Source organism: Panthera tigris, chromosome B3 (genome assembly GCF_018350195.1).
Source record: "Panthera tigris isolate Pti1 chromosome B3, P.tigris_Pti1_mat1.1, whole genome shotgun sequence".
In the NCBI taxonomy this organism is placed as follows: domain Eukaryota; kingdom Metazoa; phylum Chordata; class Mammalia; order Carnivora; family Felidae; genus Panthera; species Panthera tigris.
The window spans coordinates 111,650,520-111,675,277 of NC_056665.1; the positions used below are offsets into that span (position 1 = coordinate 111,650,520).

At 42.9% G+C, this 24,758-nt stretch overlaps 1 long non-coding RNA gene across 2 annotated transcripts in view; it reads right to left on the reverse strand.

Annotated features, from left to right (window-relative positions):
• LOC122239279 overlaps positions 1-24,758 on the reverse strand; it is a 79,409-nt gene that overhangs the window by 42,560 nt on the left and 12,091 nt on the right. For both annotated transcript variants that reach the window (XR_006218229.1, XR_006218230.1), the window contains exon 2: positions 22,426-22,493. This is a non-coding gene — a long non-coding RNA (uncharacterized LOC122239279). The remainder of the gene's footprint in view (positions 1-22,425; positions 22,494-24,758) is intronic.

Consider the following 24,758-nt stretch of genomic DNA (forward strand, 5'->3'; position numbering starts at 1 on the left):
CAAAAGGAGATTTTCTTTCTACCTGAAATTCAGAAAGAACTGCCTGGAGGCACAGCAGCCATCTCGAACCCATGGAGATGAAACTAAGGGTGGAAAGCAGGAGATAGGAGACTGGGTTTAATGCCTCTATAAACCACTGCACCAGCTTAGGACTTCTTATCTACACGTCTCTTAGTACATGAGAAAAATAAGTACCTTGCTGGTTTAAGCCACAGTAGGGTAAAGTGAAAAAAAACATTGAAAGACTTTAAAATGGACCAATTGTCTTCAAAGGAAAACTAGGCATTGTCTAATGCTCTCTTCCAGGTTATCTGATTCTATGGGGTCTCTGCACATTTCAGCGTCGTTGAGCTATTTTACAACTCTGTAAATTACATGGAACTGCCAGAAATGCAAATGATTTTTGTCCATAAACATGCAAATGAATCTTGTCTGGCAGAGGTGTGACTGATCTCCCACAGTTTTGCTCTCCTAAGCAAATTCATTTTGGTATTCCCGATTGCCTACATATGTCTCCACTTTTTGGACTTTACTTTGAATTGATTGTAATATCTTACTAATGTCCTGCTTAAGTAATTAGAGTTCAATACAATCATTGGCATGTGTTTATTTGTATGAAAGTCATACTTTTACCTTTTTAAAAAAGACATATGCTTTACCAGGTGTTTTATATTACTTGCAGCCTTACTAAACCAATCTAAACTGATGCATATACTTAGCATGACCATACCCAAGTAACCTAGTACCTAGGTGAGAGCTGAAGCCACCACCACCACCACCACAGAAAAGCAGAGCCAGAGAAATAACTCATTCTCGCAGACTCCGATCAAACCTGTGTCATCTGGACTCACCACACATGGTAATTATCCTATTCATCACTCCCCACAGCAGAGAATGAGCAGGGGCAGTTGCTCAAAAAGAGTTGACTTTCCCTGCAAATTCCTGAGGTATTTTGGCAGGAGAGGAAATTGGCTGTAAGAAGGTCTGGAAGAGCCTGTGTGGTTTTTACTAATCTTGTAGGCCCTGGCAATTGAAAGTTTGATTTCCAGGTGAGTGTGTACATACTAGGAAAGAAACAATTACTCTTGTTCCGTCCATCCTTCCTCTACCCACAGCCAAAGAGCCCATAAGGAAGAAGAAAGGTTAATCAGGGTTCAGTCTTTCTGGTCTCTGACATACAAAAAAATGTTAAAGTGTTCTTCTCCTTCTCCTCTGTATTATTTGTCTGGTCCTCTATGGCCTCAGAATGTGTCATATCTTTCCTTGATGGAAATTCCTTGAGGGCTGGGGCATGTCTTCATGATGGATCTCATAAAGCATCCAGCACACTGGGGGCATTTCATTTGAATAAAGAGCATACTGGTAATTGGAATAAGAAATTAACATTTTTCTTTCTCCCAGGGATTCCTCTGCAACAGTCCCTGGAGATGCTCTAAGTTACATCCTAATAAGCGTGGGGACATTTTGCATGAGATTATTAGACCATGTCATATTCCATCTGACCTTCAGGAGGCTCTGTGGGAAATTGAATTCTACTGTCTGTGTTTAAAGATGTACTCTCTTGTGTATTAGCATGTTAAAGGTTGGTAGCGGGCCAGAAAGCACATTCTAGAGACTTGAGTAAACAAGGGACCAGAGTTTGAAACAGAATATCTTAACATTTGAAAGATCATATTCTAACAATGATGCAGTTTAAGCCTAGGCATACTTGATCTAAAGGACAATCAAAAAACTCCCTTGGGATAAAGAATGCTTAAAAGCTGTACTTCCCCAAAGATGTGGATTCTAAAATAACCCTCAACTGACTGGGTCTGAAGTATTTTCCTTGGAAAGTAAACTAGGCATTTATGATGCTAGTATTTGAGTGATTTAAATGGTCAGGGACAGGGCTTTGGAGTCAAACAGACCTGGGTTGTTGTCACATTGAATCAGATACATAGGGAGCTTGACACAAGATGCCTGGCACATGGCAGGAGTAGGTGGTCACATCGATGAGGCCAGCGGAAGTGTATCTGGCTTACCTGACCTCACCTTTGAGGGCCTGTGGCCTGGATTTAGCCAGTGAAGTTAATCATATGAAAGACAAGAGAGGCTACTAAGACAAAAGGCACTGGAATCAATTAGAAATACAAGGAGTGCAAGAACTTTGCCTTATATACCCTGTGTCTCCAGTGCCCAGAGAGGGCCAGGCACATAGAAAGAGGTCAGTAGATATTTGTTAACTCCATGAAAGATCCAACAGGTCCAGCTCCCTCCCAGGGCTTCTGAGCACTCCAGGGAGACAAGGATTCTGGTCTCTCTGTGTTGTCACTCCTGCCCTCTGAGCTCCAGTCTGCTCTGGCCCAAACCCTCTCCTGAGTCTTGCTTGCCATGTGTGGACATATGGACACTGGCCCCCTTTCTCTTTTAGTCCCCCTAACATTGCTGGTATAGGTTAGTGTGTGAAGTCCACTTTTCTCAATGGCAGACCAAGACCGTAGCACTGTTTGGAACGCGCTCCCTTGGGAGTCGGGTGGACATCACTGCTCCTCCACCCTGTGTACCATTCCTGCCACAGCAGACACATTTTGGACCAGGCTTTCCCAAGCTCTGACATCCCATTGGGAGCTTGGACTGGTTCTCCCATCTCTGCTCTCCCTGGAGAGACTCCCAGTGTTGGCTCCACACTGACAGATTGGGGTGGCGGAGGTGGGTGGGGGTGCTCAATAATTCTGCCTGACAAAGCAGCTAGACCCCTTTTGTCATAATCTCTTTCTTTTAAACTACACCAAAATCTTGTCTTTCAGAATCAAAAAGGCTGTCTGCCAGTTTCTGAAAATAATCATTCCTCTCTTTTTTTGTCTCCCCTAATATACTCCTACCCCACCCCAACCCCAAGTTGAGGGGCAAACACTTTCAACTCTCTTAATTTTTTTTCTCGTATTTACTTCCATATTTTTTAACATAATGCTTACATGGTTATTTCTTGATTTGTTAATTGTAGACATTATTAATTGACTTCTATACCAGACTCCATAAACCTATGCCGGATAATCCAATAGAAGGAAATTTAATATAGAATATTAGTTAGAAAGTGTTAGAATTGCTGAAAAAGCAGAGATCAATAATTCTAGCTCCTGCCTCCCCCAGGACTAGAGGGGCAAGGAGAAGGAGGTGTTCTTGGGTGCCCAACAGAAGGGGGAACCGCTGTGGCTACCCGGCAGATTATGTAAGTATTATTCACTGTTGAGTCAGTACTATAATCACATTTTCTTTCTCATACAATTTTTTTGTTTTTCTTGAAATAATTTCATTTGTTGTGATTTGCTTAGTTTACTATATAACCAGTGCTAGGTGTTCCCAAACACTTAACAGCCTACGAAACCTCTCAATGCTCTCCTCCACTTGGTCCAACACAGTTGAAGGGGTTTGGAACATGCCACCCCAAAATATGCTACTTTGGCATATTGATAATTTTGAGCCAAAGGTACTTGAGAAACAGCAGATGAAGGAAAGGCTCTCCCAGCTCCCTTTATCTACCTAACAGCAGATCATAAAATTCCCCATAACAAATGTGCCCTTCCTATACCAGGAAGAGAAGAACAATCCTATCATGAGAGTCTGGGAGTTGATGCCAGAATGCACCTGCACAAACAAACCTACTAAAGTAACCCATGATTCCCCCCCCCCATATATTCCCTAGTCACTGTCCCACAATTTACTGCCCTTAGCCCAAGCCCCCTTGTCTTGCCACATCTCCATAATTTATCATTATTTATGTAAAAAGGTAAATAAAGCTTTTGGGCCTAATGGCTCCTTTGGGTCTTCATTTACCTTTTGAAATCTCTCAGATGCACATAAAAATATTAAATAAATTTGTATGGTTTTTTTTTCTGTTACTCTGTCTTATGTTAGTTTCAGTCTTTGGCCAGCCACAGAACCTAAGGAGGCAGGAGGAGGTCTGCCTCCTCTGCGTAAACAAGCCAACAGTTCCATGTACTTTCCCTGAAGAATCTCCCTCCCATCCCCCTGCTCCTGCCTGGGCCTGGAACATAGCTGTCACCCCAGTATCTCCCATCACTGTCCTGCACAGAGAACTCCATAGCTTCCTCTTTCTTGGCTTACTCTCTTACTGTGTAAAACATATCCTCTACAGAAGACAAAAAGTACCACTTTTGAGTCATGGCTATCTGAAAACACATTTACCCTATCCTTACACCAGATTAAATTCTAAGTTGAAAGTTGTTTCTCCCATAGTATTTTAAAGGCATCACTCTACTTTCTTGTAATCTTCACAGTTGCTTTTGAGTTCAGTCCCATTCTGGTTTCTGACCTCTGTTTCTCTCTTGGATGTCTTAGGATTTTCTCTTTATCTCTAATGTTCTATGACCACACAGTAATGTCCTTGGTTGGGGTCTTTTGTATTCATTCATTGTATTGGTTAATCCAAGGATCTTTTGATTCCAGACCAGAAATCAGCTAACTTTTTCTGTAAAGAACAAGATACTAAATATTTTAAGTTTTGTGGAACATATGGTCTCTGTCACAACTTCTCAACTCTTTCATTGTAGCAAAGCAGCCATGGACAACATGTAAACAAAGAAGCATAGCTGTGTTACAATAAAACTTTATATATAAAACATGGCAACAGGCCAGATTTGATCCATGGACCATTGTTTGCCAACCCCTGCTCTAGATTCTACATACTCATGGCCCTCAGTTTGGGGGACATGTTTTTGTGTTATTTCTTTAATAATATCATCCCCTCCATTTTCTCTATCCTCCCTTTTTTAGATCTTCTATTAGTTAGGTGCTGGTCTTTTTAAACTGAGTCTCTAATATTCTCATTTTTTCTTTCTTATTGCCCACATCTGTCTTTTTGTTTTCTAAGATCTTTCTTGTTCTCTGATTCTTTTTTGTCATTGTTGTTCTGATTGTTTTTCTTTCATTCTTTCTTAAAAAACAGTAGCTGACTTTTGTTTTGTAGGTGAAATATCTTTGTCTTTCTAAGAACGAAGAGTTTATTTTTTAATTTTTTTCTGCTCTGGGCAATTTCTTTGTCTCCTCTGAGCATGCCCCTCTCCAACATTCCCCCCATTTTGGGGGAGGGAGAACTAATTCTGCTTCTTTTTTATTGTTGGATGCTCTCCTCACACTTCTGCTGATTCTTACCTATCCATTCATTTTTTTTTTTAATTTTTAATGTTTATTTATGTTTGACAGAGAGACAGAGAGAGACAGAGCATGAGTGGGGAAGGGGCAGAGAGTGAGGGAGACACAGAATCTGAAGCAGGCTCCAGGCTCTGAACTGTCAACACAGAGCCCGACGCGGGGCTTGAACTCACAGCCCGCAAGATCATGACCTGAGCCGAAGTCGGACACTCAACCAACTGAGCCACCCAGGCGCCCCCCCCCCCAAATCATTCATATTTAAAATAAGGTGGAGGGGCTCCTGGGTGACCCATTCAGTTGAGCATTTGATTTTTCATATTGGTTCAAGTTGTGATTTAGCAGTCATGGGATTGAGCTCCATGCTGGACTCTGCGCTGAGTGTGGAACCTGCTTGGGATTTTCTCTCCCCCTTTCTCTCTGTCCCTCCCCCCCACAAAATAAATGAACTTTTAAAAAAGTAAGATGGAATAAAGTAATGGGAGAATAAAAGTTACCAAAAAGTAATAGCTACCAAAACATAGTTTCCATTAGCTCTCATCAGACCAGGACGGCAGATTTTGTTCACTATAAATCCTGAACAAAATATTAAAAAAACAGCTATCAGAAGGCATTGAAGAGTGACCCAAAGTAGCCAGATGTTGGAGAAGAGTTAACACCGGGTCATTTCTCACTCTGTTTACAGCTTCTAGCCTGAGAACAAGTTCCATGGAGTGGCAGGCAAAATGGTAAAAATTCTAATAGAGACCCCCAGGCTTACTGGCTTAAAGAATCAGAGTCCCAGGCAATGATAAAGTAAGGGACAATCTGGAAAGGAGAGATTCAGACAGCAGAAGCCCCAAACTTTGTGTACAAACTCCCACCTGTCTTGGGCTGCTGCCCATGTGCAGGCAGACCCTAAGCAGCTCAGCTGAGGCTGAAACACAGGACTGTGAATTCAGCTGCTGCCCAACATGGGAAAGATCGAGTCTTCAGTCTGAGTTCGCATAAGTTCACTTCGGGATAATCTTTTCAAATAAACAATTAAGTAGTTAGAAGAAACAAATATAGATAGAAGTGATACGAAGTTCGGAATGTGTAGGCCAGGCTTATGAACTTCTAAGGTTTAAGGGGGTCCTCAAACATGAGGATCTGTAAGCATTTCTTGTTCAGTTTCCCCAGAGAAGCAGCAGCCTGTCCCATGAGGGCCTGGTGGTCAGCATTTGAAGGGCAGGACAGGGGAGGGTGGCTGGAGGGCCCCCTCATTCGGAATGTGGGCATGTCATTGACTCCCATATTCATCCTGTATGTTACCTCCATCACCCATGGTGCATGATGCTCTTGAGACCTGAGCCTCTCCAGCATCAGTTTCTAAAGGGAGAAGGTGTGAGCCTTGGAGAGGAAGGTTTGGTTATCACCTCTCTGCAGGAACTGGGGAGGGACCTTGGGCTCCAATGCAACTTAGGCAGATTTTTAATCAACCCTTTGGCTCAGCCCATGTATCAGGCTCCTTGCACCTGTCTGGGGCTATGGGGTTGCTTCTCCTCTACAGGCACCGAAGCCATAGCTGTCCGCTCTCTGGGGGGCCAGTCACCATTCTTTCATGTGCTTTCTCTGCTTCAAGAATGCACTGATATCTTTCCTAGTTTCCCACGTTTCCTCTATCCTGTGCTTCATAACATTTTATTCTATGGGAGTCACTTTAGGGAGCTCTCAGGAGGAAGAAGAGCTGCCAGCCTGGATCCATCTGCCATGTTTAGTCCAGAGGAACTAGCATTTGGGAATATGCTGAGCACCCAGCACCTACCATCCCGGCATCGGGTGGCCCAGGACAGAACGTGACAAGAGTCTGACCAGCCCAGCAATGACTGCCCTGGAAAGGCAGGCACAGACAGAGGGAGATTTAAAGAACCACCTTCAGGGGTCCAGAGCTGTCCTTTATATCTGTTTGAAGGAGGTAGCAGCAGGGGCTCGGGTTTTCAGCTCTAAAGTGTCTGATTTGTAGGCAAAGGAAAAGGAAACATAACCCATTTTCCTGGCAGGTTGTCGATGGATTAAAGCCGAGAGTGTCCTAATGTTCTAGCTGAACCTGCCCTCCTTTCCTGGCGTCCGCGTGATTTATGCCAGGGCCTCTCTCAGGTGACAGCTGCCTCTCTGTTCACCTGGGCAGAGCTTCTGGCTGCTTCCAGACTCCTTCTGAGGAAAGACAAAACAGCGTTTTTCACAGAACATGAGGGGCCACCTTGGGCCCAAATTTCTTTCCCAGTTAAACTGCTAGAGAGAAAGCCGGCAGCCTCCCTCCCATCTGGATCTTTGGCAGTTTTCACAGATCTGGAAATGGAGCCAAACCTGCCTCACAGGTGTGTGAAGGCACAGAGATCTGCCAGGAACTGGGGCTGGCATATAGTGGGCAGCAAACCCAGACAGTGAGACGAGTGTTGGCTGGAACTGACAGCAGGAGTGAACTCCTGTGCTCACCTCTTTCTCCCCACAGACACACCACAGTGTCTGGTGTGCATAGTACAAGCTCAATAAAATTTTTTTTAAATAGGACAGTGAATAAGAAGAGATTAAGTACCCAACCAAGTCCACCCAGCCGGTACCTGAGGGGAACTGGAAGCCAGGGCTGTCTGACTCCCACACTCCACCCATATCTGACCCAATCCCAACTTGAGTCTACCTGGATGAGCCTCCCCACGGCTTCCTTAGCTAGCCAATTGTGAAGAGTTTTTCTACAACTTGAGCAGACTGACTGCAATGAATCGATACTCTTGGATCAAAGACTGCCACCTTCCATCTTCAGGAAGGCTGCCTTCCGACAGTAAAAGAAATCAATCCCTTCTGTAGTTACCTTACCCGGTCCCTGGAGAGGATAAGGTGGCAGCCCCTGCCCAGATTCAGGTACTTCATCCAGCAGAAGACAGGGAGAGCATCTGCCTGGAGGCCTCAGGTGGGGCCTCCGGGGCACTTTCTGGAAGAGACAGAAACTGGAAGCCACTGAAGGATGGAAAACCCCTCCAGACATGAGCTGTGCCCACTCCAGCCTCTATGTGCCTGCAATTCTACCGGATGTCTTCATGTCATGATCAACAAACCACCCAACATGATGCCCCTGTGAGGGACATCTCTCATTCTGTCCTCACTTGGGAGCCAGAGAGGACCTTCCTTCCCTCAGCAACCCATCTCTACTTTCCCTGACAATGAACAACAACAGCCAGCCCCAAGCAACCCAAGCAACTCTTGGAAACCTCTGGAAGTGGGGAGAAGAGCATTAGTCAGTAACATCCTTTCAAAAGAAAGGCTGGAAATCGCCTTCTCTTCAGCATCAGAAAAGATTCGTCTACCTCTCTTGTCCCTTTCCTTCCTACTCTTTCTCCTGCTGGCAGGCCATGTCTAATTGCTCCCAGGGAAAGGTCTCTTTATCATTAATCCGTTGAAGCACAGGATTGTTCTTCTGCTATTTCAGATGCCTGGAAAGCCTGACCCTAACTTTGTTGGGGGGGGGGGGAATTCCCAAGGAGCAAAGCAATCATGCAATACAGATATAAAATAGGATTTATAGGGGGAAAGCTTACAAGCAGAAAAGCAGCTGAGCACATGTAACCCCTGGACTTCTCACCATCCCACGGCTCATGCCAAGTATAGACAGTCCACATGCTCCACACAAAATTCCCATCAAAGGGGCCCATCCCTAGAATGCTCTGTGCATTTGGAGGGGGCAGGGAATAGCTTTGTGACTGTAGCACCAGCAAAGCTCCCTGGTGGCCTTGTAAGGGATGGGATCTTGATGCCCAGTGGCCTGTCCATCTGTTGAGTTTATTCACAACCGCTGAACCAGCACCTGCCAAATTGCCAGGAAGAGGAGAGAATGAGCTTCTGGGCCATCTATATTTGTCTCTGAAATCTTCGACTGGACACAGGGCCCAGGCAGTACCAGTCTCCCAACAAAGGGTCACTCAAAAGATGAAAATGATCTTCTCTTTCAAAATCAAGGGGCAGCAGAGTCCCTCTCAGCTGCAACTGGGGAGCAAAGTCTTCAGCTTCCCTCATGGCCCACCTCTCTGCTCCATCCCTGTTTTTAGCACATCTGCCATCTGTGTCCCACCTCCTCCCTGGAAAGGAACTCAGTAACTTATTAAAATCTTACAATTAGCTGTGATATGTATCTTTTGCATAGCACCTTAGTGTCCATTCTCATTTTCCATGCACAGTAATTATTTAATATATGCCTGGCAGGTACCAAGCACTACATGAAAGGTGGGAGTCCCTAGAAGAATAGAACTTAAATGTCGCCCAAGTGTCCATTCCCTGTGTGTCCCGAATTATCTAGGTCACCCTTCCCTTCAATTTGAAAAATGAAATGAATTGACTGTCCTTCCCTCACTCCATTACACTGTAGGGTTTCTATGTGTTTCTGAAAGGGCTCATGTGCTCACGATCATCCCTCTATCTGACTTCCCTTCACCACTAAAATCTCGGTCTCCTCTGAGAGCTTCCCTCTCCAAGCCACTGCTCCCTCAGTGCTCCCAGTCCCATTCTCACAAGATTGTTTGGCAGTACTTTCCCATTAGAACAAAGTCCAAGAGATAGTCCACAATTTTCTTTAGGACAAATTTTCCCCTCATTGAATACTGCTCATTGATACAAATAGGCCATTGGGAATCACTGGGATGTAGAGACTTGCATTGCAGTGGCATTTGCTATATGGGACTGCACCCATGTTTGAAATTTTCCATTGGCTTCAAATTGAATTTCTTTCCCCTGACCTTACAGAGAGTGAAACGCAATTGCCACAAAACATCATGACAATTTTTAATGATGTGGAGCTATCCACCTCCTCCTCCAAAAAAAAAAAAAAAACAACCTGTCGTAGGGTTCCAGGAAAATCTGGTGAAGACAGAAATTTATCTGGCATGTGCAATATTAGGAAAATGTACTGGCCTCATGATGTATGTTGGCATCTCAGAAATAGCCAATATAACATCTCAAGCCTACCTCACAGTAGTAAATTTTGTCCCCAAATATATATGGGTCAGGTTCTTCCCCACATATTTTTGGTAATTCCCACCTCATTCCACATTTCCCCAACTTCCAAAACAACATTCTATAAAAAGCAGTAGCTGTGTTATTAAAAAAGATAGAAGAACAAGGCTTCAGATGCAGTTTGTACTTGATTCAAGAGTGCTTGTCTTCAGGCATAGTATCTGATGTTGTTATTGAAAAGTTCTTGGTCTCTTATGAGAATCTGTTGCCCACAGGAAAGGTCCTCAAAATGTTCACAAGCATTACCAACGTGCTGGATACCAAGGTTATCATTATATGTCCTTCCCACCACACACACACACACACACACACACACACACACACACACATACACACACACACTCCAATAAATTGTCCAACAAATGCCAAGTTCACACAAATCCTAAGAATCATAGTTCAGACAATCTAGTACACTGAAGTCACAAAATGAGTCTATAAAACTCTCTAAGTAATCTACAGGGCAATGCAGAAAGTCACTGGGGCAAGGAATTGCCTACCCCAAAAGCATTTATGCAAAGGAAATAAAAGGAAAGAGAATTATGGGCCAAAGCATGTATAAAACGTGTACTCAATTTGCTCCTGAAGCTTGGCATTTAGTATAATTTACCTGAATTAAGTTTGGGCATCTCACCTTTTAAGACGCTACAACCCATGTCACCTAACTTTGAGACGGCCAACTACCCCTGAGTTCAGTCACCATCAAGAGCCTGATCATAAGAATCCAGCTCGTGCTGGCGGACAGCACGTGAGCAACTGCCAGTGTATGAGTCTGTGTGCGTGGGGTGCCTTCAAATCCATTTCAATTGGGCAGCTGCTTATCAAGACTTTTCCCCAGAAACCGATTTAGCCTAATGATTGTGAGTAGCAATGACTTTTGCTTAATTAGTACAGTAATCAGTGCAAATTCCCCCTAAATGGTAGAGACCCATTTGGCAGGTGCCAAGTGATATTTAAGCAGGTGCTAAATAGGTGTGAAAGCCCCAGTTCTGGTCTTTCCCAGCTAGTTGCCAAATACATAAAGATGAAATGGGGTTCTAAGTATGCCTGGATGGATGAGTTGTCTAAAACTTCCCTCTAATTGCTGGTAAGAGCCACCCTATCAACATCCCTTCCCCCAGTGAATCTTTGTGAAGGCAGAGACAAGACCAGAAGCAGAATAGAGCAAAAATAAAGTCAGTAACACTTTGTTGTCTCTGCCTCTGATTCCCAGTGCCTCCTCTTTCCCAGCCCCCACTCAGAATTCCTTTCCTGGTCATGTGTCCTAACTTCTGTACTTAACAGTGGAGCTGCTCCCATGTACCAAACAAGCCCAGGGCTACATCCCAGTCTGTACTGGGCAGTGAATTTGTATCCCTGACTGAAGGAGGGAGTGAAGACAAACCTTAAAGAGAAAGGATGTTCCACATATAGTCAGGTGTGTACGTGTGATTGACCCAAAAACTGTTCTCTTCATTATTAGGAAAAGTAACTTTTATGGAGTGCTAGACATAAGCCAGACATAAGCCCATGGGTTTACTACTTAATGCTTCCCAACACCCAGTCCACCCCATGCTAAGACAATCTTGCATGGCATTTGGCTGCTGGCTATTGGTCCATGGGTGGGAGTGTGTCCTAAGAGGGTCCAGACAGATGGGATGGAAGTGCATGTATTCAACTCTGGGGAAGAGCTTTTTCTCTCCTGGCACTGGATGTGAGCAAGAAAGTATGTTGCCCTAGTTGCTGTTGATGACCCTCTTGTCAACACAAAAGGAGCCAGTCTGACAACAAAGCTGACAGTCAGAAGAGGACAGAGACCAGAGAACTGGAGGAAAGTTGAACTTGGTCCCAATTACATTCTATCTGGAGTCCTCTTTACCTCTGGACTTCTCCCTATGTGAGCCAATAAATTCCTTCATTGTTTAAGCACATTTGAGCTGACTTTTCTGTTATTTGCTGCTGAAAGCATCCTAATTAAAACTCCAACACTCTGGGGAAGGAATTGTAATATCCATTTTACAGCTGAAGGACCTAAGTGCATTGGGGTTAAGTAACTTGGTCGAAGAATTGGTTGAATCAGGGTTCAAACTCAGGACTGCCTGGTATCTGGGTTGTCCAAATCATCTCCCCAGGAGTAAGAAGAGCCCGAGAATACCCTCAGGAGTGGCACTTCCCTGTGATGGTTGATTTTACCTGTCAACCTGACTGGTCAAGGGGTGCCCAGATACTTGGCTAAACTTCATTTCTGGATGTCTGTGAGGATGTTCCAGATGAGATCAGCATGTGAATTGGTGGGCTCAGTAAAGCAGATTGCCCTCCCCACTGTGGGTGGGCATCATTCAATCCAACGAGGGACTGAACAGAACAAAAAACTGATGAAGGGAGAATTTGTCCCTTTCTGTCTGTCTGTTGTCTTCTACCCTCAGACTGGGATTTACACCATCAGCTCCACTGGTTCTCAGGCTTTCAGATTTGAACTGAACTATACTACTGGCTTTCCTAGGATATATCCCTAGGATGTATATGTCCTGTTAATTCTGTTTCTCTGGAGAACCCTGACTAACATAATTTCTCACAGTTATTATTTTTAAATAGGTAAATGATTTACTTGGAGACAAGCTTGGAAAGTCAGATGAGCGGTCAGACAAAGAAATGACATCCTTGAGTAAAGTTAGGGGACCTTTCCTGTGTGGCTGAAAACAGTCCTGAAGGAAGACTTTCCAGTACTTTTAGTAATGGTAGTATTGTCGTGAGAAGACAAAAATCTCCCAAGATGGCTACTTTGAAGGACTTGCTTGTTTAGATGCACATATTCTGGTATGTTTAAGAAATCATGGAGAAATCATTATCATTATCATAATCCTATCTCCCTCACATTCAAGGGCTAGGCTTGAATCTCTGGAAACATCTGAATCCTCCCTTTCTCTCTACCTTTACTCACACATGAAGTCCAGAACAGTCTCATCCCATCAATGCATCTTGGGAATTCATCTTTTCCTTTCCACTCACCTCTACTTTCACCACAATCCCCTTTCTCATTTTTCTCCTCACACAGCAGCCACTTCACCGTTGGCCTATTGTGATAGCTCCTCTACCTCCAGACTTTCCACTCTGACCTCTTCACCTCCCCAAACAACTCCCATTATTCCAGCCTCTAAAAAGGCTCAGAAACCTGCCATGTAGCATTGTACAAAAAAATGAAGGCTTTGTCAGACAGACATGGGGCCAAATCTTGGTTGTGCTGTTAACTAGCTCTGTGACTTTGTAGAAGTTACTTAACTCTATTCAGCCTCATTTTTTTTTTTTGTCTTCAAATGTAAGTAATAATAAGCAGCTCACTAGATTGTGTTAAAGTGTATAATGGGCAATGAATACTTACTGATTTAAAGAGAGTAGGTGAGATGGCATATTAAACATCAATGGCAGGACCAGGTAACTATTAGACATTCAACACTGGCACCAGTCATCATTCATATTGTATTTACCATCCGTAATCACCATACCATATATGGTGACTGTCGCAGGAATCTAATTTCTTGGCTTGGCATTTAAGCTTTACCTGGATTCCTAGGCTTATGTTTCTGCCCTCTCTTACATCAACACATCACTCCAGTCATATTTTGTTTGTTGTCTTCTAAATATAATTCATGCATTCCCAGCTCTAAATACTAGTTCCCTCTGTTACCCCTCCCAGAGTATTCTTCCCATGCACTGCTACTCATCTAAATAGTATCCCTCATTGAAGGTCTTTAAATCACCCTATGTCCTAAGTCATCTCTGACTGTACCAGACCAGAGCAATTTCCCCATCCACTAAGCTTTTTCTCCACGACAAGCATCCACCACTTAGCCTAAGCGTGTCTTCCCAACTTGAGTACAAACCACTTGCGGGCATAGAGCGAGCTCACCCTATACCTCTTGGATCCACAGTGCTTAGCAAAGATTCCAGCACATAGTAGGAACCAAATAAATCTTAACCATTATCATTAACCACTACAATGCAGTGAGGCTACAACAACTTTTTTTAAAAATCATTACCTGACGCTATCAAGTAGGTATCAAGCAAAAATCTTCTATCCCAGATTTTTGAGTTTCTGGGTATGGGCATACATTTCCTAAGTTAGAATTATGATTCCATGAGCAGTTCATGTAAGTAGACCTTGAGAGAATTGGTATCCATAGAAGTTTGTCTTAGCATCACTTCTTCCACCTTCACATCTCTCTCTCTCTCTCTCTCTCTCTCTCTCTCTCTCTCTCTCTCTCTCAATATAGATATATTGATGTAGATATATAGAGAGAGAGGTTTCAGTCATTCACAGGTGACAGTCCTGGAACCTTTGGGTGTATCAGTAACAGCAGAGCTGGCTCCTGTTTATTGACGATAAATCAGTATGGAGCAAAACTGCTGGGTTTCCACTCCAGGGAAAGGGCCACAGGAAAAATAAATTAATAAAGGTGAAAATACTTTGTCCACTGTAAAACAGTAGCCTATGGATGAGTATTACAATTGTCATCACCATTGTTATCACCTCCTGATAATACTTAAATCACAGGAATTCTCTTATGGGCAAGAGTTGGTCTTCTACTTCTTGGAATCCCCCCTACCACCTAAACTGAGTTTATTTTATTTTTTTAATTTTTTTAATTTTTTTTTAACGTTTATTGATTTTTGAGACAGAGAGAGACAGAGCATGAACGGGGGAGGGTCAGAGAGAGAGGGAGACACAGAATCAGAAACAGGCTCCAGGCTCTGAGCTGTCAGCACAGAGCCCAATGCGGGGCTCGAACTCATGGGCCGCGAGATCATGACCTGAGCCGAAGTTGGCCGCTTAACCAACTGAGCCACCCAGGCGCCCCAACTGAGTTTATTTTAAAATAGCTCACACTCTAGCACTTCTTTATTCGTAGTGAACAACTAGAAAAAAAAAACTTTGAAAAGTTTCGTTTATTAATAATACTCTCATGGAAAAAAATATATGAGAGCTTAGCTGTGAGTGAATAAATGTGTATATTATCAATGACCCAAATTTCTCTAGAAATACCTGGAAGGGACCCCCCCCCCCTCCTCTGACAGTGTCATTAACAAGCTGTGTGCACTCCTTGTCTCCATCCATGGAGCTCCCCATCGTTGTGCAGGAATCTGGGATCTAGGACCAGCAGTTCCACCAAGCACAGATTTTAATGAGGGACTCTGCAATGGGACACCATAGCTGCTGCTGCTTTTTACATTACTAGGGGCTGCTGATTGACACCACGGAGGCTTGCCAAGGTCTTGGGGCATGTGAAAGGGAGCGGGAGCTCTGTGCAGAGACTTTTTACATGTCGCTGACAGCCAGTGGGCGCAAGCTACACAAACACAGTTCCAGGCCACACAAAGTTTGCAAAAATTAAACTTATCTGGGTAGACAATACAAAATTAAACTTAATTTCATTCAGCTGCATGCTATTGCATTTCAGGAAAACAACAACAACAACAACAAAACCTGTTTGTTCATCCAAACCTCTCTTCCCCCAAGCCAAAATTCTTCTAAATAAACTAACCAGATCCAAGATTTGGAGTCAGAAGTTCAGGGTTTAAATCCCAGCTCTGTATCTTACTTATTAGTTGTGTGGTCATCAGGAAATCACTTAAATTCTAGAGCTGTCAGTTTCTTCATTTATCATGAGAACAATAAAAGTCATCTTTCAAAAATTTAATTCTCCAAGAGAAGCTGTGAGAATTCAATGAGATAATGTTATCTTAGGTCAGGTCTTCCAGAAGTAGAACCCAAGACAGGATTCCTAGGCAGGTGAGTCAGCACAAAATGCTCCCAGGAGAAACAGGCAAGGCAGTGGAAAGTCGAACAGGAAGAGGAAGAAACCACGCTGGGGTGCAATTTCAGGCAAAGTTCCATCGACAGTTACCTCTGTCTGATCCTACGAGCAAACTCAGGAGCATAAAGTATGCATGCGCTTGTCCCAACTGGACCTTAAACTCTGTGTGTGGCAGGAGAGGCACTCCAGGGGCAGGGAGCAGTCTTCAGAGAAGGGAAGCAGGGGCGGCCTGATGGGAACAAACTTGCACCAAAGCTGGGAGAAAAGTTTATATGTACTGATAGCGAAAAGGAGTCAAGAGCAGACCCCTGCCTGGCACACAGTGTGGCTGGATCTCAACCTACCAGTGGCAAAAGGTGCCTTATCTATTTCAGCTCACAAGATGGAATATTCTATGCAACTAAATATCTAGAAGCCTGAAGGATTTTCTGAACTCTTGGCCCTGACCAAAAGCTGCACATCCAAAGCTCTAGAGAGCCTCAAAACGGCTTCTTGGGGAACGATCAATATTTCTTCCTCATTGCCAGCCAGGCTGTAAGTGAGAAACCAAGATGAGGTTGACATTACAATAATGAACAGGAAGCAATTCAGGGGAAATGAACTCAATTCTTCTTGAACTTTTGGAGATTTTTGGCAGAAGATGGAAAGGGGTCAGGAAATGATTCCAACCTTGTTAATAGACAAACCCCCAGAGTTGACTCTTGGGACAAATTTCACAAATCCTTAGCAAAGTCCTCTCCAGCCACACTCCTGAGGCCAAATCAGCGTCAAACAACACCTAGGAAAGGCTCATCAGGCATCCCCCCACGGACATCTCACTCCATTGTCAGCATTTCCTGTGGGGCATTTAATCTTTAAGGGACAGGAAGAGCCAAAACTGCAAAAATGAAAGAAGCTTAGATACAACTTTTGATTTCATCAATCTCTGAAATCAGAATACCCCCCCCAACCCCAGGGATCCTGGCATTTTCTCTCTCATGAGGCACTAAATTCGGAGACTTAGCGAGCTGATGAAAATGTGACCCCTCCTGCCTGAATGAATGACTTTCCAAGCATGTTAGTTGTTTCTGTCTCCAGGCAGAGTCACGTGACAATGCCAAAACTATTCAGTCTTCCTGGAGACGAACAAAGAGAGAAGGCTGAAGAAGAACCCTGAAGCTCCACTTACAGCCCCATATCATTATTCTGGTTAACAGGTATTTATGGAGTTGCCACTGTACCCTGGGCTCCCTACTACATGCCAGGGGGCAAAACAAAGCTGGTTGAGGTGGGTCCTGCACTAAGTTCACTAGGGAGACCTGCACTGCACTGGTCCCTCCCTCCCTGGAGAGCTTACTGTCTTTGGATGCAATGTGTTTCAAGGAGGGGTGGCCTGAGGGAGGAATCCCAGAGCTGAGGAGGAGAGCAAGGATGGAGAAAATCAGAGGGATTCTGAGCAGGGTTAGAAGACAGCAGGCATGGACGAGTGAACCATGAAGCAGCAGCAGCAGCAGCAGCAGCAGCAGCAAAAATGCTTAGAGCAAAACGATTTCTCTCAGCATTCTTACCTCGAACCTCTTACTCAGCATTCTTACTAGAGAAATATCTGCCTTTGGGGGAGCACTTGAGAAAAGAGCTTCTGAGCTTCATTCCCTCCCCTCCTCACTCCCCCACAAGGCAGAAGAAGAGTCTCACCCAAGAGGCAAACCACACCCCAAGCCCCTAAGGATGATCACAAAGATGGCTCACGATAAATGTGGAAGCAGATAAAAAGGAGAGACTGAAAGAGCAACTGAAACAAGAACTATGTCAAGTCAAGAATCAAGGTGTAAAGGTGGGGAGGGGGTAACAGAAATGGTGGTGACAACGCGTCCAAGATTTCTCAGGGCTGTGCTGGTTGTGCCTGTGGTCCTGACTTCATTCTTAATCATAGCCCCGTGACTCTCAGTATTGTCCCTGTTTGGACAATAAGTGATACGGTCACAATAAAGGAAATGGGATCAAGCACCTAGAAGGGAGAGTAGTGTGTTTTGATAGAAAAACATCTACTCCTCAGACAAAAGAAGAAGGAAAAGATGGAGATTTACAAATGAGAAGTTAATACAAGTGACCAAAAGAACAGATAATTATATGAACCCAAGGAGCTAGGTTACATTATTTCCAAGGCCTCTTCCTAAGCTCTATAATTCTATGATCCGCCCCCCCCCTTCAACCAATAAGGGATGAGGGGAATATTGGGGGCTTAAATGGGTTGCTTGTTTGACAGAGTTACCAAGAGATAATTATCTTCTGATTTCCTCTACCTCGTATCTCATCTGCAGGCTTCTAACTCCTGCCTACCCCCTTGGGGGAAAAAACCCAAACACCCTACATGAAGGCGTTTTAATCTCTGAGAAATGACTTGGAACCCAATTAATTGTACAGAAGGTTGTGTGAAAATTTAGTGAGAGGAAGTGGTCTTTCTTTCATGGAAGTGGAAAGTGGTCAACTTTCAAGGAGTCAAGACAAATAGAGACCAAACAATAAGAATTTATTGGCACATCTTTAGTACTGCCAAGAGGATGATGTGTCCTTTTTATGAGCTTGTACTTAACAAAAAACTTTTAAATTATAACTTGTGGATTTACCTACACAGAGGGAAGGAGCCAAGCAGTCAATTCAGATTAACATACACATAAATACATATTTACTCCACACCACCCCAATAGTTATATATTCTCATTAGAAGTAAGTAACTGGGGTTTTCTACTTATACATCAAGCTCATGTGAGTTTGGTGAGTGTGAGTCAATTTCCTTAGCCTGGCTTTCTCAGAACACACTCATGTTTCTGAAACCAAAAAGCTAAATAGGTGACTCCAGCTGGGCAAGGTCCCATGAGGTCCCAACTGAGCTGCCAGCCCACTTCTCTTTTGGATAACTCTGTCTATTCTTTCTTCAACATTAATACCTAGGAACTTGGAACAGCTATGAAGCCTCTGGGGTCCCTCTGCTGTGGGTAATGACTGAATAACTCAAGGAGGCTCTGTGGTGGGACCGGAGCTCTGATTCTTCCTCTCTGCATCCCTGGAGTATCAATGGACTCATCCTGGATTGTTCATCTAAGTCGTCTCTTAGCTCCATTCTCTTTGGGACCAACTTCCCAGAGTATACAGACCAGCAACTCTACCCTCCAGGATGCTTTCTATCCTTGAAGAGCCTCCTCAGGCCAATAGAAGTTTTCATCAAAGCAGTATGAACTTCTTTCTTAATTTCTTGTCTTTGCCAACCCACCTGACTTAGCTATTCTCCAACCCCAGCCAGGCAGATGTGGCCACCCCCTGTTCTCACCAGTACTCAGGTCCTTCTCCTACAGTATTTTCTCTCTTCCTTCCAGACCCAGCCTTTTTCATAAACTGGTTCACTTTTCTAACCTCCAAGAGTTCTCTAATCATCAGACCAAACATCTAGCACCTGCTGACACCCCAGCATCAAGAAAGAAGCTAGAATAAAGGAAGTGAGCACAGTCAGGGAAGCCTAGAGCCCAGGACATAATCTAGTAGGAGCTGTGTCATTTGAGACCACCTATGAGCCAATGGCCACTTTAGATTTTTAGGCATGCTGAAAGTGATGTTTTATTAAGGAGAAGAACATTTTCAATAATACACTGGCATGGGATGCTGTTAGTGCAGAAAGCAGGCAGGAAATGCCTACTCGTTAGTATGCCTCTGCGTCGCTGCATCTTTCAAGCTTGATTAATACTTAATGTGATTGTCTTTAAAATCTGTCACTGCTTGGCAGTGATCAGATGAGTACCAGTGACAGAAGCACAAATATTTGTATTAGGGCTATGCCGTCTGCTAGGGTTGTATGATTAATAAATTTTGCCTGGTCACCCACAGAGATTTTGTTTTCTAATTTAACTGCAGTGGTATTAACCAAAAATGCTGGAACGAGTGTGGGGGAAAGAAAAGAGAGGAAGGGCAGGTTGTTAATAGCTTTGGGGTTTCTCCTTTAATTATTGAAAGGGTAGCCCATTGCTTAAAGGAACTGGCTGACAAATTTAAAAGTCCTCAAAATCCTGCTGGAACCAGAGCAGACACTCTTGAAACCTGAATTTCATCAAGGCAGATATAGCCTGAAGAGAGGAGAATGTGCCAAAGAAATGCTTTAAAATTAAAAAGCGGGTGGGGAGGGTGGGCACAGAGAGAGACAGAGATTTTACCCCAGGGAGGACAATAAGACTCACCCCTTTTTTTTTAATTTCAGAGAAAATGCACACAAAATACCAGATGCTGTAACTTCAACAATTCAAATACAACCACACTAAATATTTCCGAGCCAGAAAGAATGTTCTGAAAGGAGACGGAAGAGAGAAATGCCCAGGCTCACACTGTCTTGAGAACAGCTGTGAAGTGATTATTACCAAAGGCTCTGCCTGCTCCAGGCAGATCCTAAGATCTGCCTTTAACTCCTCAGTGGTCACAACATAGTCACATGGGACACCATGTTCTAGTTTTTCTGATTTCAGGTGGGAGGAAAGGCCCTCAGGTATTTCTCCAGGCCTTTCTGACTATGTGATCAAGCCAACTCTTCAGAATTGCAGCATCCTGCGGGGTGGGATTGGGGGGCTCCAAGCATGGGTTTCAGTCACTCAGACCGGGGTTTGAATCATTATCTCTGTCACTTTATTAAGTATGTGATATAGGGCAAGTTACTTAACCTTTCTGGGCTCAGGTCTGCTGCTGGCTTACCTGGATACTCACCTCTATGACACACACAATCATCTTTCAAGTTGTAGTACAAGGACATTGATCCAAACAAATGAAGACAGCAGTCCCTACAGGATACAATACTAACAGAAGGTGTCTAGTTCAATCATCACTATATTATTGCCATCATCATCATTAATTAGGAGTCTGCTGTGTGCTAGTTTTATAAAAGATGACTAGCCACCTGTGTCCTATAGAATAAGACCAATAAATTGCTGGCAAGGCCAAATTACTCTATGCCAAAAGCCAAATAATACACAGGGTAGGGAGAATGTAGAAGGGAGAAACCCACAGAGGAGAGGGATTTGGGCTCAATGGCCAACTCTGAAAGTTGACAATTGTATGAAAGGAAGCTAACCCGGAATATGTGGCTAAGCCTGCAGAGTTTTCCATTTTTATTGAGATGTAACTGACATATAACATTGTGTAAGTTTAAGGTGCACAAGGTGATGATGTGATACACACATATATTGAATGTGAAAATGATTACGACAATAAGGTTAGTTAACACATCTATCACCTCACTTTTGTGGGAGGTGGGGTGAGTAGTGAGAATTAAGACCTACTCTCTCAGCAACTTTCAAGTACACAGTACAGTATTGTTAACCATTATCACTATGCTGTTCATTAGATCCCCAGAACTGCTTCATCTTATAACTCAAAGTTTGTATCCTTTGACTCATTTCCTCCACCCTCCATGACCACAACCTGGAAACCATGAATCTACTCTCTGTGTCTATGAGTTTAGTTCTTTTTAGATTCTACAAGAAGGAGATTATATATATATATTATAAATTATATTATATATTATATATTATATATATTCAATATATTATATATTATATATAAATTATATTATATATAAATTATATATATTATATTATATTTATATTATATTATATAAAATATATATATAATTTTCTTATATTATATTATATTATATTATATAAAAAATATATATATATAATTTTCTTTGTTCATTCATCCATCAGTGGGCACGTAGTCAGTTTCCATGTCTTCACTATTGTAAATAATGCTGCAATAAACATGGGAACACAAGTATCTCTTCAAGATGGCGATTTCACTTCCTTTGGATATGTACCCAAAAGTGGGATGGCTGGATCATTCTGCTGCCTTGAAATAGTCAGTGACAGACCCACAAAAGAATCACACCCACCACCTATCTCTACATTCAAAATTCAGATTTTGAACATGAAGCCCCAACATATATAAATGCAAATGTAATTACATACACGTAAATTCAGATATGTTCTAACCATCTGAGCCTTCAGCCCCTTCAGTAAGGAGTGTTCATTCAAGGATGAACCAGCCAGACCCAATCCTGGCGCTCACAGTGCCCACAGGCTAGTGGGAGAAAACCACAAGAAACAGACCTTGTCAGCAGAATGTTGGAAGTTTGCCCTTGGGCACTTAGCGCAGCCTAGCAAGGAAGAGAGAGCAATGCCTCCAGGAGCACACCTAAACCTGGTCGTGAAGCATGAGGAGGAATCAGGGATCCAAGGACAGTGATCAATTGAATGACTACAAATTTGTTTCCATGTAGCCTTCCAAAAAACACATAGTGTAAAGGGGAACACTGGTTAATGGAACCAGAACAACTGAGGATTAAAACCTAAAAAGAATACAAAAAGGCATTTGTAACATGTCTTGACCTATGAATAATTAATTTGGAATTACACTAAATCTAAAAGCCAAAAGCTTGGCATCCCATTCCTACCTTGCCAGCCAAATCCCTGAGGAACAGAAAGCAGAGCATTTACGGCTTCTTGAACTCCACGATCCCATCTATAAAATGAAGTGGCAACAGATCACTTACTAACTGTAGAAAATACTTTAATCATTAAACATGCAGAAATCTCTTGTAAATGTAAAAACATGCTATTTTGAAGCTTCCAGATCTAATCTCATTCCTTGTCTAAGTATCAATTAGCAGAGTTTTAACTACCCCAGTGAGCTAGGACTAATTTTCAAGGGCAGAAACTGAGACACCAGAGTGGCAAGAGCCTATCTCCTTTGGCACTGCTGAAGCCTGTCTTAGTATCAAGTCCTCTACCCATCCATACTGCTACTGCCCCATGGGTTCTGCCTTAGGCCCTCTTCTCCACTCTACCCTCTTCCTGGTGACCTCACCACTCCCATGAAGGTTCTGGGAGCTCCCATATCTTTACCTGTAACCTTGACCTCTTTTATGAGCTCCCTGCCTATGTATACAACTGCCTCCTGACCATTGCGCCATTGGATGTCCCAACTGAAATGTCCAATCTGAACATATTATTTTCCCTTGATAAACCTGACCCTCTTCCTGGGTTTCTTAGATGGTAGGACTATCTACCAGATTCCCTCAGCCAGAATTAGGGAGTTATTCACGCCTCCCATTTCTCATCCATCAATCACCCAGGACAATAGACTTCATCTGCTAACCAGCTCTCAAACCTCAAATCTCCCACATCTCTCCATCCCTATGGCCACTACCCCACTGAGCTTTCCTGAAATAGTGTTCTTCCCTTCCAATCCATTTTAAAATGAAACATTATCATGGCATTCTCTTCCTTAAAATCTTTCATGGTTTTCTACTGCCTTTAGTATACAATCCAAACACCTTACCATGGCTTATATGGTGCTTCGGGACCTGGCTCTGCCTATATCTCCAGCTTCGCTTCTCACCTTCTCCCTGTTCACCCTCTATGTCCCAGGCATGCTGAATTCTTTCTGTTCTGTAAATGTACTGTGCCCTTTCTCACTACCAGCTTTCATATATAGTTCCTGTGCTTGGAATACTCCTCCTTCTTTACTTGGCTAATTCCTACTTATTTTTCAAACAATCTTCCTCCAGGAACTCTTTTCTCGACCTCTAAATTAACTGGTTAGCCCTGCAATAATATTCCCAATTCCATCTGTACTAGACAAGAAAATATGGGCTACACTTTGGCAACAATAGACTCTAACAGCTTAGTGACTTAGTAACATTTTATTTTTTAGCACTTAATTTGGAAATAATTTCAAACTTACAAAAAGTTGCAAAACTAAAAACAGTACAAGGGACATCGATATACCTTTTACCCAAATTTGCCTGTTGTTAACATTTTACCCCCATTTACATCTGTATTTAAGGGTAAGTTACATAACATATGGCTCTTGTCCCTAAATACTTCAGTGTATATTTCCTAACAATAGAAAGGTCTCTTACATAACTATAGTACAACTGTCATCTTCACAGGTTTAGACTAATACAAAACTTTTAAAAATCTAATCTAATATTTGCATTTTAACTTTGTCAGTTGATCTAATAATATTCTTTGTAGCATTTTCCCCTTTCCCCATTCATTCTAGAGGTAGATACTGCATTTGTTAGTTGCCTCCTTTAATTTAGAATATTTCCGGAGTCTTTCTTTGTCTTTTATGACACTGACATTAAAAGTCTATTTCTCATTCACATCACATGTCTGAAGCAGACTGGCCTACACTCCTCCATCTTATAGCTATGTTCTCTGGAATATGAGGCCTCCAAAGTTATCAAGGTAAGAGGGAGCATGGAGAGAGTGTACCCTGGATGAAAGTGACACATCACTTCCACTCACATGGCTTTGGTGACAATCACACAATGCTATCAAATGCAAGGGGCTGAGAAATGTAGAAATGTAGATAGATGAGTGAGGGCTAACAGTCTCTGCCAGGCTTCCTACACTTCTGCTATCATGAAACTTATCCTGTCCCATTGTAAATGCACATGGAACTAGTTATCACACACAGATTTTTGACTACGTCATAGCAGAGTTTGCCTTTGTCACTGCCATCTCCCCAGTACCTAGTTAATGCCTGGAACATAGTCAGGGCTTGTTAAATATGTGTTGAATGAATGAATGCCCACCTTTGCTCAGTTTACATATCGTTTCAAATTTCATTCACCCTCTGGGCATTGAGGAGGCACCTGTTGGGACGAGCACCTGTTGGGTGTTGTATGGAAACCAATTTGACAATAAATTTCATATTAAAAAAAAAAACAACACAAATTTCATTCACCCTCAAGAACCATAACAACTTTAGAAAGCT